The sequence below is a fragment of the Oncorhynchus mykiss genome, chromosome 17 (genome assembly GCF_013265735.2).
Source record: "Oncorhynchus mykiss isolate Arlee chromosome 17, USDA_OmykA_1.1, whole genome shotgun sequence".
Taxonomy (NCBI): domain Eukaryota; kingdom Metazoa; phylum Chordata; class Actinopteri; order Salmoniformes; family Salmonidae; genus Oncorhynchus; species Oncorhynchus mykiss.
The window spans coordinates 32,998,092-33,008,102 of record NC_048581.1 but is presented as its reverse complement, the minus strand read 5'-3'; positions in this window follow the sequence as shown (position 1 = coordinate 33,008,102).

The window sequence follows — 10,011 nt, the reverse complement described above, 5'->3', positions numbered from 1 at the left end:
TTTTCAGGTCTCCAGAGATGTTCGATCGGGTTCAAGTCCAGGCTCTGACTCGGCCACTCGAGGACATTCAGAGACTTGTCCCGAAGCCACTCCTGCGTTGTCTTGGCTGTGTTCTTAGGGTCTTTGTCCTGTTGGAAGGTGAACCTTCACTCCAGTCTGGTGCCAGGTTTCCTCCAGACATGATGCTTGGCAATCAGGCTAAATGGTTCAATCTAAGTTTCATCAGACCAGAAAATCTTCTGGCAATCTCCAAGCAGGCAGTCATGTGCCTTTTACTGAGAAGTGGCTTCAGTGCTATAGAGATGGTTTTCCTTCTGGAAGGTTCTCCCATCTCCACAGAGGAGCTCTGTCAGAGTGACCATCGGTTTCTTGGTCACCTCCCTGACCAAGGCCCTTCTCCCCCGTTTGCTCAGTTTGGCCAGGCAGCCAGCTCTATGAAGAGTCTTGGTGGTTCCAAACTTGATGGAGGCCACTGTGTTCTTGCTGTTCTTGCTTCAATGCTTTTTGGTACCCTTCCCCAGATCTGTGTCTCGACACAATTCTGTCTCGGAGCTCTATGAACAATTCCTTTGACCTCATGGCTTGATTTTTGCTCTGACATGCAATGTCAACTGTGGGATCTTATATATAGTAGACAGGTAGGTGTGAGCCTTGCCAAATCATAATTTCCAATCAATTGAATTTAACACAGGTGGACTCCAATCAAGTTGTAGAAACATCAAGGACGATCAATGGAAACAGGATGCACCTGAGCTCAATTTCGAGTCTAATAGCAAAGGGTAATAAGGTATCTTTTTTTATTTGGAATACATTTTCACAAAAAAATATATATTTAATTTTGTCATTATGGGTTATTGTGCGTAGATTGACGAAAAATGTGTATTTGATCAATTTTAGCATAAGGATGTAATTTTAACTAAATGTGGGAAAAGTCAAGAGCTCTGAATACTTTTGAATGCACTGTACATAATGTTTGTGTGTAACGTCCCTCCAACGAGAGGCCTTAGTCGTGTGCATGGTAGCATGGATCTGTGCCTTTTGTTTTTTGTTTTTCAAAACAAAATGGTGCTTCTTCCCTTTTCTCTGGCCATTCACCTTAGTGACAGCAGAACTTACAAAAAAATATTGAAGTTTTGAAATTGCAGTAAAAGTGCAGTAACTGCAATCGCCAGGTATTTTTGGCGGAGTAATTGCTGAATGCAGTTATTCTGCACTCTAACTGCAGTTCCACTGCAAAATTACTGCAGTAAAAAAAAGTGTTATTTTGGATGCAGTATTTGCAGCATACTGCAGTTATACTGCAACTGTTTTTCTTAAGGGAGGGTTTTTAAAATGAACACTGCCTTTTTACTGAGACGCATTGGAATACTGTGCCAACATACTTGCAATCAAGACTCCAATTCAATCAATGACAAATCTGGACACCACAATGTGGCTTCTCTCAGAATGTTAACAGTGTTATAGGTGTGGTTTGGCATCAATATAGAACAATGTCTGTGAAAACCGCTCATTGGGGTGTTGATTTAAACTTGATTCACACTTCCGATATAGAAAAAAAAAATCTGAATTAAACCCCAATGCAGTTTAACTTTATCTGCAACTGATTTAAAAGGGCTCTTGTGTTTCCTTTGGGTAAACCAGCTTAAACTGTTTTGAGTAGCATCCCACGGGGCCACACTGGTTGAATCAACATTGTTTCCACGTCAGTTCAATGAAATTACGTTGAACCAGAGTGGAATAGACGTTGAATTGACGTCTGTGACCAGTGGGCTACTTTTAAGATGTCAAACATAAATCAGGGCTTTTGTAATGCATTTGTGTAAAATATGACAGGATACTCCCTCCCACTTTACAAAGTATGTGTTTCTGTGTGTAGAAGGATTTGCTATGAATGATTCTAGCTTTATAGTATCTTGTGTAAGATATGTTGCAACCAGTTGCTTGGTTAACTTTTTTTACAATTCATGTTCCGCTTGATAGTTAGAGACAGCGCACCACTGCATTATTTGTTGCTTGTTTACACAAATATTTCATTGCTACATTTGGACTTCATGGTTTCAAGTGAATCGCCTATTCCCCTCAGACTCACCTCTGGACCTCGAAACCAGTTCCACTGCTTTTTTTCATTGTTGCCCTCTAATCAGGGACTGATTTTAGACCTGCGAAACCAGGTGTGTGCAATTAATTATCAAGTAGAACAGAGAACCAGCAGGCTCTGGATCTTGTAGGATAAGAGTTGAATACCCCTGCCCTACTCTTTGAACGTAATGCTGTTGTCCCACTCCAAACCAAGAGGGGGCAGCAAAAGTTAGATGGTGTGTACATTAGACTATTTGAGACATCGGAATTGTGAATGCTTATTTATTCAAGGCAACATTTTGCAGACATTTGTCCTGTACATGCTCTGGTTGTACAACTGATGTAGCTTACAACAAATTTGACATGATTGTGTGAAACCTGAGTGTGCAGACAAAGTCTTTAAAAAATTAACAAACCTTGTGTCAAATGTGTTGTACAACATGAGTGTTTACAGGGCCATTGTGACTTAGAGTGATTTGGGTTTCCATGCTCTCAAAGTCTTAAAAAAATAAAATGAATAAGGACCTCATATTCAGAAATGCTTCATTCACAGCAATGCGTTACACATCGCTGAACGATATTACTATTTAAGCTATGTGTCAACTATAAATGAATGTTTCTTCAATAGCAGTTTGGAAATGTAAAGCTTGAGTGTCTGTAGAACTTGTTGCCTCTGTTTTTTTAAAGGAATTATTTATTGAAGTGACGTGAAAGAATTGATTTGTATGTGTGGGAGTGCGTGTGGGAGTTTAGTACATTTATTTCTATATTTGTTTTGTTCGTTTGTGTTTTCTTGTTTGCCCTGCCTTTTCAGCATATTTACCACTTAACACCCCCCTCACTTTTATTTTGAAGGTGAGCTGCAAATTCCACTATAATGGTTAATCCTTATTGTGGCTAGTTTCACACAGGTGTTCTCTTGATAACAAAGACAACACAAACAGACTGGATCAAATGTGAGAAATCTTGTGCCTGTTGCGTTAACTGTTTCAAGGCAGGTTCCTTAAAAACAGGGCAGCCCTGTCAAAATGAGGATGGGACTATTTAATGTTAGATCACTCAAATAAATCTTATTTCAGAGCACAATCTAGAACTGTATGTTTCTAACTGAAACTTGTCTTATTGAAGCTTCTCCCCCAAACTATAGTTTTTGTCATTCTTTGAGATGCTCTAAAAGGCAGGGACATCTCTGTCGGTCACCTCAGTTCATTTAAACATCATGCTGTATTGTTAAAATGTCAACCATCTGTGCTTGTTGAAACCCTCTATAGACCACGAAAACCATGTCCCACTTGTTCAGCTGATTTCTCCAAATTTCTGTTCGTCATTCATACAAATTATAACAAAACTGTGATCTCAGGTGATTTCAATTTACGTATACAGTGCCTTCAGAAAGTATTCACACCCCTTGACCTTTTCCACATGTTGTGTTACAGCCTGAATTTAAAATTGATTAAATTAGATTTTTTTTGTCATTGGCCGACACACAAATACCCCATAATGTCAAAGTGGATTTATTTTATTTTTTATACAAATTAATATAAAATGGAAAGCTGAAATGTCTTGAAACAATAAGTATTCAACCCATTTGTTATGGCAAGCCTAAATCAATTCAGGAGTAACAATTTGCTTCACAAGTCACATAAGTTGCATTGGCTCACTCTGTGTGCAATAATAGTGTTTAACATGATTTTTGAATGAATACCTCATATCTGTACCCCACACATACATCTGTAAGGTCCCTCAGTCGAGCAGTGAATACATTATTATAATTTTTTTTAAATACACCCATTCACTACGAAGATACAGACGTCCTTCCTAACTCAGTTGCTGGAGGGGAAGGAAACCGCTCAGGGATTTCACGATGAGGTTTAAAACAGTTACAGAGTTTAATAGCTGTGATAGAACTGAGAATGGATCAACAACATTGTAGTTACTCCACAGTACTAACCTAATTGACAGAGTGAAAAGAAGGAAACCTGTACAGAATACAAATATTCCAAAATATGCATCCTGTTTGCAAAGAGGCTCTAAAGTAATACTGCAAAAAAAATTGGCAAAACAATTTACTTTTGGTCCTGAATACAAAGTGCTATGTTTAGGGCAAATCCAAAACAAAAAAATAAACGGAATGGAGCTAAGCACAGGCAAAATCCTACAGGAGAACTGGGTTCAGGGTGCTTTCTAACAGACACTGGGAGATGAATTCATCTTTCAGCAGGACAACCTAAAACACAAGGCCAAGTCTATACTGGAGTTGCTTAACAGGAAGACCATGAATGTTCCTGAGTGACCAAGTTAGTTTTGCCTCAAATCTGCTTGAAAATCTATGGCAATCGCCAAAGGTGATTCTAATATGTATTGACTCAGGGGTATGAATACTTATGTAAATGAGATATTTTGGTATTTTATTTTCAGTAAATTTGCAAAAATGTCTAAAAACATGTTTTCACTTTGTCATTATGGGGTATTGTGTGTAGATGGGTGAGATAAAAAATATATTGAATTCAGGCTGTATGTAGCACAACAACATGTGGAATAAGTCAAGGGGTATGAATACTTTCTAAAGGCACTATAAAATAATCAAGTCTATTAAATGCAATGGCCCCACAACCGTGGCCATACTTTGGACCTAGTGAGTACACACAGACTCAACATTGAAATATCCTCTATTGTTTATGTAGCTTTGTCTGACCATTACTGTGTATTTTTCACTGCATTGACTCCCACAATGCAATATATTAGAGTATTGTTAAAAGTGTTGTCTGACCTCTGAAGTGGCTAAGAATTTAAGAGGTTATATAAATTATATGCCACTGCCTATTCTGCCCTCCTCTTGTGATAATCTAGTAAATTACTTTTATACCATTGATGCTGCTGCACCAGTCAAATTAATAAAGGTCATCCCTAAACAGAAAGCTCCTTGGAGAAATGAGGAAATAAATCAACTCGAAACTTTAGAAAGGCTGAATTGGTATGTAGGAAGTCGAAATTACAGGTCCACTTTGATAGAACACATAGCTAATTACAATAAGGAAATTTGAAATACTAGAGGAGCTCATTTCTGCATATTGATATCGAACAATCAGAGTAATAGAGGGCACTTTTCTCAACTATTGAGAGCCATATTAATCCTGTCCCCTCTACCCCTTATGATCTGCGTTCCGCTTCTAAATGTGAAGAGTTTGCAGGGTACTTCAGAGATGAGATATCGTCAATGAGGTTGGGTATTAGTTTAGGTGGACACCGTGACAGGCACTTAAAACTGCCTGAGTGAAACTGCCACTTCGTAAGAGCAGCACACTAGATCCGTCAGCCGTCAGCAATTATAGACCAATTTCGATGCTCCCTTTTCTAAGCAGCATTTTTAAACAGCTCAATGACTTCCTCAGTAATAGTTCCAGAAAAATTCCAGTTGTGTTTTTGCACCCGCCAGAGCAGAGACAGCACTTGTCGATGTAGTGGACAGGTGCTAAAAAGCTCTCTGTCCTTGTACTCCTGGATACTGTAGATCATGCTATCCTCTTGCAGTGGAGGCTCGTCAGAGGAGGAAGGGGAGGACCATCCTCAGTGAATTTCATTTTTTTATTTATTGTAAAACACTGAAAAAAATATACGTTTTTATCAAAAATACTAAATATATTCATGTCACCAAATAATGGATTAAAACAGTTTTGCAATAGCCTCAACAGCACTCTGTAGGGTAGTACCATGGTGTAGCTGGAGGACAGCTAGATTTCGTCCTCCTCTTGGTACATTGACTTCAATACAAACCTAGGAGGCTCTTGGTTCTCGCCCCCTTCCATAGGCTTACATGGTAATTATGACAACTTCCAGAGGACTTTCTCCAACCTATCAGAGCTCTTGCAGCATGAACTGACATGTTGTCCACCCAATCAAAGGATGAGAGAATGAATCTAGTAATGAAAGCATAATCTACAGCTAGCTGGCACTGCAGTGCATAAAATGTGGTGAGTAGTTGACTCAAAGAGAGAGAAAGACAATAGTTGAACAGTTAAAAAAAAAAAAAATCAAATAGTGAAGTGAGAGAGAGTGTCATTTTATTCACACTTACTTTCACTTATATAGCTAGCAAATGCAGCTGGCTAGCTTAGTTACTCAAACACCCGGCTCAAACAGAGGGACGCTATGTTAACGAGGTGGCTATGACTATCCAACACAACACTGGAACTCTTCCAAGTCAAGGTAAGCATTTGGTTCCATTAATTTATTGCCAACGGGGCCTGCTGATGTAACTGCTTACTGACTATACACTGTCATGTTACTGCATGATTGTAGCTGGTTTACTAACACATTAGTTCTATTATCTAAGTTGACTGGGACATTCTTTAGCTAATATGGGGACAACGATGTAGGCTGTGTGTCGTGGTTATGACATGGTTTGGCTTGGAAAGGTTTTTTCGCCTGGTCACATACAGCTGATGTGTTGTTCATTGAAGTCCACAAATGAAGGGGAAAGGTGAGAGAAGGAGAGTGCATAGAGGCTACAATGAATACAACGTGGCTGCTATGATCAGAGGTGTATTAATTCCGCCGATTCTGTTGAAAAACGTTTATTCAACGGAAGCAAACAAAACGGGGATACAAATACTTGAATTTGTCCAATAGATACTATCGTTTGCAACCGTTGGACTAGTAATTACACCCTAGAAAAACTAGATGCAGTAAAGAGTGTGCAAGGCAGTATTGAATGTGTCACTCTCTGTCCATGTGCCACTGTCTGTCATCTCAAATTTCTCTCTCGACCTGTGTTCACCTATATTGTAAACTTTCATTAATAGGCTAGGTTGAAGCAACCTCATGATGGGTATAGGGAAAATTTGCGTATCATGTACTAGCCTAAACCTATCGATGTTATATTGAACTGAATGAAAGGAATATGAATGACAGTCATCCATCATGCTGTTATAGAAATAAGGCCATGCTCATGAAAAAGAAAATGGCCTCCCTCATCATAAACGCCACTGTCCTCTTGGACAAACTACAGAATTGGGATGGCCTCTCAGGCTCAGTACTGAGCTGGTTTAAGACATATCTGACTGACAGAGAATATGTTATTGCCCTGGGTGACCATGCCTGAGGAAAAAGTAGAGCTCTCATGTGGTGTCCCTCAAGGATCGATTTTGGGCTTTATACTCTTTAGTTTAACATGTTACCCCTTGGCAGCATTATTAGGAAGCATGGTGTTCATTTTCACAGCTATGCTGATTATACACAGCTGTACATGGAGTGTACAAACCATTAGGAACACCTTCCTAATTTTGAGTTGCACCCATATAGGGTAGGGCTGAGAGGATTGTCAACATTTCAGTGTCTTAGGCAGCAAAGCCAAACATAGCAACCATTTCCAACCAGGATGAATCAAACACCAAGAGTAGGGTCGTGTTCATTAGGGAAACGTTTTAAAACGTTCTGCAAAGCAAAATGAAAATGAGCATTTCTTATTGGACAAGTCTAGGTTTGTTATCTTAGTTTTTGTGCTGAATGAATATGATTCAGGATAATGTTGTAGCCAGCTGTGGAATGACGAGAAGCTTCTGAAACAGCTTTGGGGGACCACTGAGTGGACTTTTACCATAATTGACTAATTCTGTCATTTAAAGTGTTAAAACATGTTTTGGGGTGTCCATTACGGGTTTAATAAAAAGGCACTGGAGTATTTAGGGCCTAATCCCTTTTGGTGCGTAAAGTACATTGGAGTTTGGAAGTCATGTGATGTCAATACAAAAAGTATGTATGTGAATTTACACTGTGTACAAAACATTAGCAACACCTTCCTAATACTGAGTTGCACCCCCTTTTGCCCTCAGAACAGCCTGAATTCATCAGGGTATGGACTCTACAAGGTGTCGAAAGCATTCAACAGGGATGCTGGCCCATGTTGACTCTAATGCTTCCCACAGTTGTGTCAAGTTAGCTGGATGTCCTTGGTGGACTATTCTTGATACACATAGGAAACTGTGGAGCGTGAAAAACCTAGCAGTGTTGCAGACCACCATAGTCCCTGTGCCCAAGAACACTAAAGTAACCTGCCTAAATAACTACCGACCCGTAGCACTCACGTCTGTAGCCATTAAATACTTTGAAAGGCTGGTCATGGCTCACATCAACACCATTACCCCAGAACCTCTAGACCCACTCCAATTTGCATACCGCACCAACAGATCCACAGATCATGCAATGTCTATTGCACTCCACACTGCCCTTTCCCACCTGGACAAAAGGAGCACCTATGTGAGAATGCTATTCATTGACTACAGCTCAGCGTTCAACACCATAGTGTCCTCAAAGCTCATCACTAAGCTAAGGACCCTGGGATTAAACACCTCCCTCTGCAACTGGATCCTGGACTTCCTGAGGGCAGAAATTATTACATATTAAAGCATTGGACCCCTCACTAAAGGCTACAGGCTCACCCCATGTTGAAGAATGGCATTTTCCCCTTCATTTAGATTACAACCTATCACTTTTGGTTATTTGATAATGAAATCAACTCCAAAATATCTCTATTTTTAAAACAAGCCTTAGAAAGCTGGTTGCAATTTCAGTTTAATCCACCAGAAAATACACAAAAAAATATTATGGTTCAACTCAAATCTACTAATTGATTAAAAAAATGACACATGCCATTAACAAAAATATATGGAAATGTCTGCTCTATCCAAAATGACAACCAACTGATTGCAGCATTACTGCAAACATGGAGGAGGCAAGTGGAAAGGGGAAAGTTAGGAACTTATTTGTCGGCCCAGCATTGAAGGCCAAAATTGTCTAAATAAAATTGTGATAAACAAAACAGTATGCCAGTTTCATTTAAGGACCAAAGAATTTACAGCTGCGCCATACAAGTTGCAAAATAGTTGGGAGGAGATATTCAATGTACCAATTCCATGACACATGGTTTATGAACTGATACACAAAATGAGATTCAAAATGTAGAAGTTTTCCATTTAAATGATTATATAAAATACTCGCAACCAGGAGAATGTTATATATATGAGGGATCCCAGCTCTGCACATTTTGCTGCAGAGAGACAGAATCATTAGATCACTTGTGGTACTGCCCATATGTAGCTTGGTTTTGGTCGAAAGGTTCAGGAATGGCTGAAAAATTGCTACATTTACTTGGAGCTAATTTTGCAAATAGCACTGCTGGGTGATTTGAAAAGTCAATCAATCGATCAATAACATAATGATACTCTTAGCGAAATGTGTTATCTTTAATTTACAATCTGTATAACCTATGAGAATATAAAGGTTCAGAACTGTTGTGAAACATCACAGCATAGTGGAAAATATATGGCAGCTATAAATCTTCAGCGATAGATGGGAGGGTTTGAGGTTAGAAACCTAAGTATTGTTGTCAATTAGTTTAATCCAATTAGGGGAGGGTTGGAAGGGTTAGGAAAATAATATATATTTACAAAAAAATATATACTTGGGATTGGAAATGGTGCAGATAATTACATTGATAGAAGCCACAATCTATCTGCAATATTAAAGTTGATATACCCCCTAAGAAAACTTCAGTACCAGTCAAAAGTTTGGACACACCTACTCATTCAAGTGTTTTTCTTTATTTGTACTATTTTCGACATTGTAGAATAATAGTCAAGACATAAACTATGAAATAACAGATACAGAATCATGTAGTAACCAAAAAAGTGTTCAACTTAGCCACCCAAAATGCACACTTTTGGCATAAGAACATGTTGCCATAGTCTCCTACGTCATTTAGTGTCACACCCGGATCTGTTTCACCTGTCCTTGTGCTTGTCTCCACCCCCCTCCAGGTGTCACCCATCTTCCCCATTATCCATTGGGTACTTATACCTGTGTTTTCTATCTATCTGTATGAGTTTCCTTTGTTCCTCAAACCTACCCGCATTTACCCCCTTGATCCTGCCTTGT